Raw genomic sequence first — 9,854 nt, 5'->3', positions numbered from 1 at the left:
TTAATTTAGCAATCAGTGTCAGACCTTTTCTCTGTCCCCAACGATGTGCGCATTGACAAGTCTGAATACACAAGCCCTGCCAAAGGAAGTGAACTTGGGAAACTCTGGCTAGATTTCTTCTCTGTATTGTTTATTGTTGGGTTTGAGGACTGTATATATCAGCAATTCAATATAACTGAAAGGTTTTCTTCAAAGGAAGTCTTTAAAATTATATTCTCCTTAAAAGAAGCTTGCAACAATCTCTTGAACCACCAAACTGAGCCTACATGATATCCTTGTTTAAGGCAGTTGACCTTAATCTGATGACCATCATTTAGTAAGGAACACAGGAAGGGAGGAAACGGGTTGTCCCGGTTTGTGGGTTTCTTGGATAGACCTTGCACCTAGACTGTAGGTAGCCTTGTCTCCAACCATAGCTTCTGCCTCTTCTGAAGAGATCCCTGGGCTCACCCCAGACTTGACTCAATACCTCACCTTGCCTGGGACTCTAGGTGGTCCCTGTCCCTCTCACCACCAGCCTGCCCTGATGCGGTGGGGCTGTGCCTTCATCACTGCCCTGCCTTTGCCGTGCCCGGTCTCAGCTCCCAGCTCATCCTCTTCAGTGGACCAGCTGGGCTCTTGCTGCTCCCTGATGTGCACAAACCAAGTCGCCGCTCCATGCAGAGAATCTGCTAAATTTACTGGATTACTGCAAAGGAACTACTGAAGTGAGCACACCAATGAATGACGGCACCAGGGTTATTAGCTATTAAAAAGAGCTTAATGAAAACCAGAATTTTTTTATTCTGTGGAGAAAAATAATATTTCAGCATTTGCATTAATGTTTCAGAGGTTTTTATCAATAGATTTAATACTTCTGTATCTTAAAAACAAGAATGGAAATATCCATACTTCTCATGGAATGAAACACTGGGAAAATTAGAAAATGTTGAGTATTTCAGTTGAGTGTTTGCTTTTTAAGAAAAAAATGGCATTCCTACATCTGCATAATTTATTTCAGATTATTGAACTAAAATATCTTGTTCTAAATCAGTTCAATTTACAACTATATTTCCTTAAGGTAATTTACTAGACCACAGAATGTATCATTTGTATTATAGTTCTTTGTTATTTTCCTATAGATTAGGTTTTACCCTATTTCTCATGCTGCGTGAGAAGTATGACACAACCTGTGGTGTATTACAGAGGCCAGTCCAAAAAGAGATGCAAGCATCATGACAGATTTCAGTTAGAGGTGATTCATATGTGCAAAGGTTAGGTGTGTCTGTCATGCACTGGAGGATCAGAGTCAAGGGCTGTAAACAACTCAGATTTTGGTGAGATGCGTTTTGTGACAGAGAGAAATTAAGGTTACATCAGAAACTACATAAAATCTAGCTTATTTGTGAGCTAAATGGTTGGAAGTATATTTAAATAATTATCCACAAATTTAATCAAGAAGAGAAACTGCACACTGTTGAGAGCAGACCCAAAGAAGCAGATTGCAAGTAATTATATAAAGGCGAGATACAGAATGTAAACAGCTGCTTTGACATTTGTATTTCACTCTTCACACTGGACCATATAAATGAGCTATCAAAGCAGGCCAGACACCTTCTGGGAGACTTTGCAGTGGCCTTGTGAGATTCCTGGAGGTTTTGGGGCTGTCCAGGTCAGGACAGCGTCAGCCACATTCACCAGCAGGAAGGCAGCAGACTTGGAACTGGCTTGCAGCTAGGACTGTCAGTTGAAAGCTTTACTCCTCTTTTTTTAGGGTAAAATGAGACCTGTTAGTTTAAATTAGATCAATCCGATACCTGCGGGTGAGGGGAAGTTCCCCAGCTGAGGACTACCCCAGGCAGTGGTAGTGCAGCCCACTACCCTGCATCCACCACAGTGATTTTATGGAGTGGGCTGAATAAACTGGCTGAGCTAATGGAAAGATACTCCTAATTTGTTGGGAGAGCCGAGGGGAGGGTGTTTGGGGTTTTTGCAAGATCGGACTCCCACCCTGACCCCAGCTGAACTGTATGGTCACAACAGATGACACAAAGGATGCGGTGGGAATATGAAGCCCGGAAAGGGAAGAAGAGCACGAAAGCCCATTTGGAATTTCTCTGATCTTGCATCAGGTGAAGATGATCCATCAGAGCTTTTCATTTCCTTCCAAGGTTAATTCAAATAGGTTAGTTCAATTCGATGCAAACCATGCCCCAACACTTAGAGGTGCAGCACAGCATGGAGCAGAGTTCGAGGTACTGGTTTCTCCTGGGCTTACTACTAAGGTGATGCCACCATGGAGCTAGTACTTCAACAGACAAGCAAATTTTTAAAAAGCTATGTTCATATTCTTTATTTGCAATTTCAATTACTTGCTTTGCATATGTGCCCCTTCTGTTTAGTGTAAGATCAAAAGTGTAGATAGGTCTGCATTTTCATACTTGAATGTGGAAGCAGTTTTCCCACAGTATTGACTATTTACAAAATTTTAATGTTCAAAAAAATGTAGATAAATGTGTATTTAAGACTTTTTGGATGACTTCTGATTATAAGACTCTGCAAGCCCTTCAGTTAGGGAGATATTCCTGGTTTTTAATGCTGAATCTTCCCAAGTTCCTTTTTTTCTTGTAATTTGTTTTAATACACTAAAATCTGATATTTTCATAAACAAAAATTCACTTCAAAGGAAGGAAATCAGACCCATCTTCCAGCACCTACTATAACTCTCCAAGCTGGGATTTTCAGAGAAACCCAGGAAAACTTGATCCCTCCTGACATAACAGAGCAGCTGAGCATCTAATTCTTACAGCTCCCTTTAGAAAAATCTCAGGTCTGAGGCAGCTTTGGGCTACTCTTTAAAAAAAAATAAAATTAAACTTTCTTCTCATACACCTATTTACTTGCTAAAAGGAGTTCAATCACCTTCTCCATTTAATAAACAAAAAAGTTATCTGATGCAATCATCATGATTGCCTTAATATTGACTCTGGTACCTGTGAGGCATTTCTGGGAACTGAATGTTGTTTATGAACAGCTTGATTTTTCAATATACAACTTTGTTTTCTCTTTTTAATTCTACTTGAAGTTTATATATTCTCCATTACTGTAAAATTGACAGTCTTTGAATATACCAGATATAAAGACACTTTTAAATGGCATTTATAATCATCACTTTATGTGGAAAGATCTGTTGAGTTTATAACTGGGAAAGCAGAACAATTCTTTCTTTCCAACATAAAAAGCCTTTTTTATCTAAGCAAAGACTTATAGCAAGTGGAAGTTCAATATCATGCCTTTGAGAACTACAATCTGTTTAGAGCAAAGTAAAACTATTTGAAAGGAAGTATTAAATAGTGAGAAGTAGTTATGCGTGGCAATTTTCTAAAATATTTGGATTTTTCCTTTCAGTCTCAGTGACTTCTTTATCTGCAGTATCCTTTCCACTTCATATCCAGTTCACAATTTAAAATCTGAAGGAGTCTTTGAAGTATGTCATTTATAGCAAAAAGCATGGGCAGAATACTACTTTTTTTTCCCCAGGTGCACTGAAGGAAAAAAGTATTGAGACCCTTGATTGTGCACCCAGACCCATATGGAAAAAGCATTGCCTACATCCCTGCGCTGAAGGAGTGATAAAGATATTTATTCAGTCACAGGTGGAGTTATCTTTAGGACTACTCTTCTTTTACTGCTGATATGCAGTCCTCAAGATACGACTAATTTATCTTAATAATATCATGTCAAGATACGATATCTTAACAAAACTTATCTACATGTTACAATAGCTGTTTTGTTAGGAAGAGGGTTGACTTCACTTGGAAAAAGCAGGCAGCAAAGTCTGCTTCCCAAGGGTGTTACAAGGGAAAATATATTCCTTCTCCCTCTGTCCTCCACACAGCACTGCAAATACATGCAAACTCGGCGGTCATGTTTTACCTCTAGACAGGTTTTCTGCATTGCTAGCTTCTGCTGCTTTCAGGGGTCTGACAGCTTCCCTAAAACAAACCAGATAAACCTAGTAGAGAGTTTCTACATCATTAAGATTTTATATATATATGTATACAGTCCAGCATCATTATTAGGTTTTCTGAGAGATTATACATATAGATTAGGTGTAGATATGAAAGAGAGAGAGATCCCTCAGAAAAACCCAAATCGTTTTTGCTCGAGTACATACATTTTGGCAGCACTCAGGCACTGAGCCGTCCCAGATTGCTTCCTGTCCCTGTCCCCAGACAAGCATGTTCAAGCACAGCCTTTAGAAAGCATGTGTGCAGCTGCAGTCACACATGGTTAACATATCTGCCTTGCTCTGATCCAGGTCCTTGGTAGTATCTGGCAACCTTAGACCTTGTTGCTGTTGTATGAGAACCTGCAAGTCTCACGAAGCACCGCATCACGTTTAGTTTGGGACAAGCATTACCTGATGTGCCTGTTTCAGAAGGGCTTATATGATCTATAGTTACTTGTGATCTCTCTCCTGTGTACCTCAGTAACACATCTTGGGTGTATGAAACAGTGTACCAGCATTACCACTGTGCTCTGCGTGTCTAGGAGACAGGCTGAAGAGACACTGGAGCTGAGACTGTATAGTTATTTTATATCTGGTCCTCAACACAGATTACAAACTTTGGAAATGTCAGTTTTGATACCCTGACCTGCATGATACATGCACATGCAATTTGGTGGAACTGAAGACAACATTGTCTCTTCAGCTTGTAATAACAATATGAGGAAGCAAGGACAATGTAAATAGGTTTTCCCTCTTCCCTTGCTATGCATTTCTTCTTGTTGCTATTGGAATAAATAAATAACTGCTTTTTATAGGGCTTTTTAAGTACTAATTCCACAAAGAATGGTGAAACGAGTTTCCTGAGGAGCAAGTTACATAAAGTCAAAGCTATGGTTCCAGGCAAAATAGTACACTGCAATGTTGCTTTCTGCACTGTTATCTTCTCTTTCAGTGTACATATATGAATTAAACCTAGAAATATTTTGGCATTCTCTGAAGTCAGTGAAATGGCATTTCCATTTGCTTGCATATTTTTTGCAGAACTTCTTGTGAACTTACACTACTAAGTACTAGCAATGTGGTGTTATACTGCCTTCTGCAACAACGAGAGAAGGAAATTTTATTATTACACACTTATTAGAACCATGTTAGCTGAAATGCTGTTTTGAAGCATAATTTGTGAAATAATGTGTGTAACTACCTAGCTTGTTGAAAAGGTAGGATTACTGCTCTATCACATCCTATATGGGCAGTCTGAATACCTTCACACAACTACCTCTCTTCTACAGCAGATGATTCTTTTGTTTTGTCCATCATTTGTAACGCTGAGATTAAATTCAGTTTCAAAATCCGCACCTGTGGATCAGACGAAATAATACATCTGCCTTTGGCTTTGCCATGAAGTTCTACATATTTTCCTCCTTAAGGTACTTGAGAATTCAGTGGTGACACCTGTAGCTTGATATTAATCTTATGACCAATATATTTGTCCCTGCAGTGTTGGACAGCATGTAAGATCTATCTACTGGAGCATATCCTCCTTCTCACTTACTCGGTACAAATAGATTTCCCACAGAAATCTTCTTCAGCAACTGCAGCTCCTTGTGTTTGTGAGGGCCACAACAATGCAGAACTGTCTGTGCAGGTAGGACTGTGTAACTTCTCTTTGTCTCTCTCTGTGGACATGATACTATACTTACTCAAAGCCAGCTCAGCCAAAAGGATGGCAGGTGTCCAGTTAGGTGGTACTAACCACTGTGATCTGCTTTGCAGGAACCATCAGGGAAAGATCACATCTCTGCATCCAGTTTTTACATCCAACAGATTCACAGCAAAGCACCCCTGAGACCTGGAGGAAAATTGTGTGAGGGATGCTCCAGCAATGGAAGCCAGAGACCTTCACTAGACTAGAAAGCCAGAGTACAAGGAGCTACTTATCTTCCAAGGATCCACAAGGTGGACTACCTTTCAACCCTTTTTTTTTTTCAAGTTCTTTCATCCTTTCTTCCATACTCAGTAGACCTGACTCCTCTTTTTAAAGTTACCATGTGTCGCGAATTCTGATTTAGGATCCTGCCAACTACACCAATTGTCATGAATGGGTGATTTAGATCGCCTAAAGAATCACCATCAAAACTATTAGCGAAAGTGGTTTTAATATGGTGTTGTAAAAGTGCGACTTAACAAAGTTTGATGCAAGGTTCACTCTATTACTGCACGGCACAATCATTTGAACAATGATTCAAAACTGCCAAGGCACAAATCAAAGTTACCATACTACAAGGTTATGCACGCTATCTGTCGCTTACCAAAGATCTGCTGTTGGTAAAAGGTCTCTCTGCCTCGAGGAGCAACTTTGAGAGGTGTCCCAGCTCAAGGGGAGACTGCCACCATGCAGCCACGCTGCCTAGCAGAGAGAGCTCAAAGAATGCTCGCTTAGGCTGTCATATTTATGGGCTAAAGTGGTTGGCTCGTAGACAAATTACATGCGATGGAAAAGGTATGCATGAGACTCCTTGTACCCACAACCTTCTCTGTTCCTTGATAAATGACTCTTGGAAAAGCCACCCGCTATTCATGTGTTAATCGCATGATCGGTGTTCCAAGCTCACATGGATGGATGCTCACTGTGTCACTCTGCTCCTTTGTGGGTTTTCAGAGAACAGATTGAAACTAGAGGAATTCACAGCCCTGCTAGGGCTCAGGCTTTTACCTCCTCTGGAGACCGCACCAAACCACTGCCAGTCTAGTCAAGGGGGCGAGCTCACTCATCACACTATGTGATAGCAAAGTGCTTCACATTCTAATAAAACAGTGCTAGAAGGAAAAACAAAGGGTGGCGGGTTTCTTTTTCAGAAAGGGTGGGTGGTTTCATTTCCTTGCTCTGGCTGACACGGGTCCCTTGTGGTTCCCATTCCCATAAAGCACCTCTGCCAACCTTTTCGAGTTGGGCTCAGGTGACACGCTGCCTAAACAAGGCTGTCTGCAAGTAAATTGGGGCTCATATGAAAGTTTGGAAAAGCAAGCAGAGGGCCTGACAGTCTGTGTCTTCTGCCACTACTGACTGTACTGATTAGAGAGTAACACCACCAGAATGATTATGCAAAAATATGGTGTGGAAAATCTTGCAGTCACATTCACTGCAAAATGTATTTCGATGAAGCAGATTAATTTCTGCACTTTTGTGGTACTTTACCGCTGTTTCTTCTTTCCTTGTAGCACTTAGTGGTAAACTGAAATTATACAAATGATATCCAGGATGTTTTTTCCTGCCTTTTTCTCTGTATGTGAATATGTGTTCTAGCTCTTCAGACCCAAGAAAGTGTGTAAAAGCTACAAAATTACCTTTCCCAATTCCTTTAAAAGAAAAAAAAGAAGGAAGAAAAAAATCAAACATAAGTGACAGACATAATTCACACCACAGTAAAAGGAAGGAAAACCATGCCAGCAGTGATATTTTTAAAGTTTGAAATTTCTGGCTTTTGTGAAATGGGAAAACTTCTGTTAAGACCAAGAACTCTAGATGAGTTTTAGTGGGTTTGTGTGATTTCAAGAGTAAGAAAGCTGAATTAGACTATGACAGTTATGCCAAATAGTAGGAAGGGCAGGTTTGTTGGTTGGTTTTCTTTTTGGCTCCTAATCAAATTTCTGCAACTTTACAACTGTACTGAATACAGTTTGAAAATGCAGAATGGTCTTTATTTCTTAAGGACTGCCTTGGCAGGTGATGCAAACTTGGATTATTTCCTTATCAATCCATGCATGAGAACATCTGGGAAGTGGAGACAGTTCTCTCAGGGGAGAGACATCTACAGCTCCTTTCTTCAGAGTCTGAGATTGTTGATTTTGGGGTTTTAATGAAGTTTCACAGCGATATTTTGGCCAATGAATACACAGTAAAATGTTGCTGTTACCCAAAATCAGCATAGCAGCCGCAGTACCTAAAATGTTACAGGACTGCTTTTTAGTGAGTGGTATAGTTCACTTGTGAGCCAGTCTTCAGACATGCAGATCAACTAATTGTACCTGCATAAACTCCTTTGCCCTGTACATTAGCACAGGTTCTTAAAGCTCAGTGGCCTTGCTTCAACTATCAGGAGAACAAGAACAGGTTTTTTTACTTATTAGGCAATCCCCAGAGGCCATATGAGAGGTGCTTCTCAGATGAAAACAAATAAATAAAGGGGCTTCTCAGTCAGGTGGCTGAGTGAACCAATTGATCTTGAGTTGCCAGTCAGACAGAAACTCCAGGGTTTCTTTTCTACTGCTGTGTTATTCTTTCACACAGTACGTAAGTATTGGAAATTGAACTTTAACCACACAAATCAAAAGATTGTGAGAACTGACTCATTCTGTATTTATACCTGAGCATTTTCTCCACTACCAGCATTTTGACAAGCCTTGAAAAGATAGAAAAATACTCCTAGAGCTTAGCTGTATGAGGTAAATGTGTGATGCCGTTCTGTTTGTATCTCAGAGAAAGTGAAATTTTTCTTCCATTATTGATCAGTCTATTTTAAGTGAACATTTCCAAGAGTGTTACATCAGCTGGTATGCTGTATGCAGGTGGAGCAAAGGGTTCAAAACAAAGATAATGCTGAATCCTCATTGACTGTGGCAAAGCTGGGTCTGCAAATACAAGTCACTCTGCTGAGGCAGACCAGTAGCCTGTTTATTTAGCATCTGGTTTCTGCGAGTGGCCAGTGCTGCATATTTCAGAAAAGTTCCTTGTGGCTTCAGCTTCTGCTTTTGCCTAGGTAGAGGTATCACTGCTGTGAGTGGACAAGCTGCCTGTACAGATATGGCGAGATCTATGAATAGTCCTTGACACAGAAGATTATTCTTAAAGATCTATATAAAATATGGGGGTGGGGAAGTTGGTAAACACATTAGAAATGAGGATAAATTGTTAGACCTTGCAGAAGTTTTATAGTGATGCTGCGTAATAAGTGGACAGTAAGTACCTAAATACAGCACAGTTACCAATTTCTAACAATGCCGTGTGCTATTGAGAAATAGTTCTAGGAATATTTTCATGTTGCTTTAAGAAGCTGCAAATAGTGAACATTTTGAACTCTGAACAGAATACAGAGAGTATCTTTCTGTAGGAAACCCACACCATATCAGAGTATAAAGTAATCAGATCCTTTCAATGTAGTTAATAGTCTCCCATAATAATTAAGATTTTCAAAAATTTTATGATGAGGAAGACAAAAATGAAAATGTGATTATTAAAAAAGACAGGTATTTAGTCATCTTTTAAAATTAACTGTCTTGTTGAACAATTACTATCTAATTATTAATATCACAACTCTTGACCTTCAGGAGACACTCACTTTCATCTAAAGCCACTTTTTACTTGTACTGCAATTTGCTTCTTTAAAAAACAATGGAGCTTTCTTATTAAAATCTTTGGCTCAACAGCAATGCATTCTCATGCGGTAGAGGTATTCACAGAATACACTAAAGTACTGATACTGATCTACCTATTTTGAATTATTTGGTCATAGTACTTGATTTTCTCTGAGGCAGGTTAACTATACATCATAAAAAAATCTTAAGACCCATCAACCCCAAATTCCTCTTGAGTGACGGATACATCATAGAATGAAAATTATTTAGCCTTGCTGCAACTTAAGACTTGAACGAGACAAAAAATAAGAGGATAATGGGGTGGGGGTGGGTGGACAAGAGTAAATTTTGGAAGTGAAATCTGATTGATTTTCATAATTGTTTTTTTTGTCTCAGTATACACCCAGGAAATTCTAGAAAGTTCATCTTTCCTGTGAAAGAAGGTCCAAGCACTGGGTTGGCAGAGACGTTGCAGAATGGACACGGTTGTTGAAATACGATAGTTGGTGCT

The sequence above is a fragment of the Gavia stellata genome, chromosome 3, assembly GCF_030936135.1.
Source record: "Gavia stellata isolate bGavSte3 chromosome 3, bGavSte3.hap2, whole genome shotgun sequence".
NCBI lineage: Eukaryota > Metazoa > Chordata > Aves > Gaviiformes > Gaviidae > Gavia > Gavia stellata.
Note: the sequence above shows the minus strand (reverse complement) of the source record.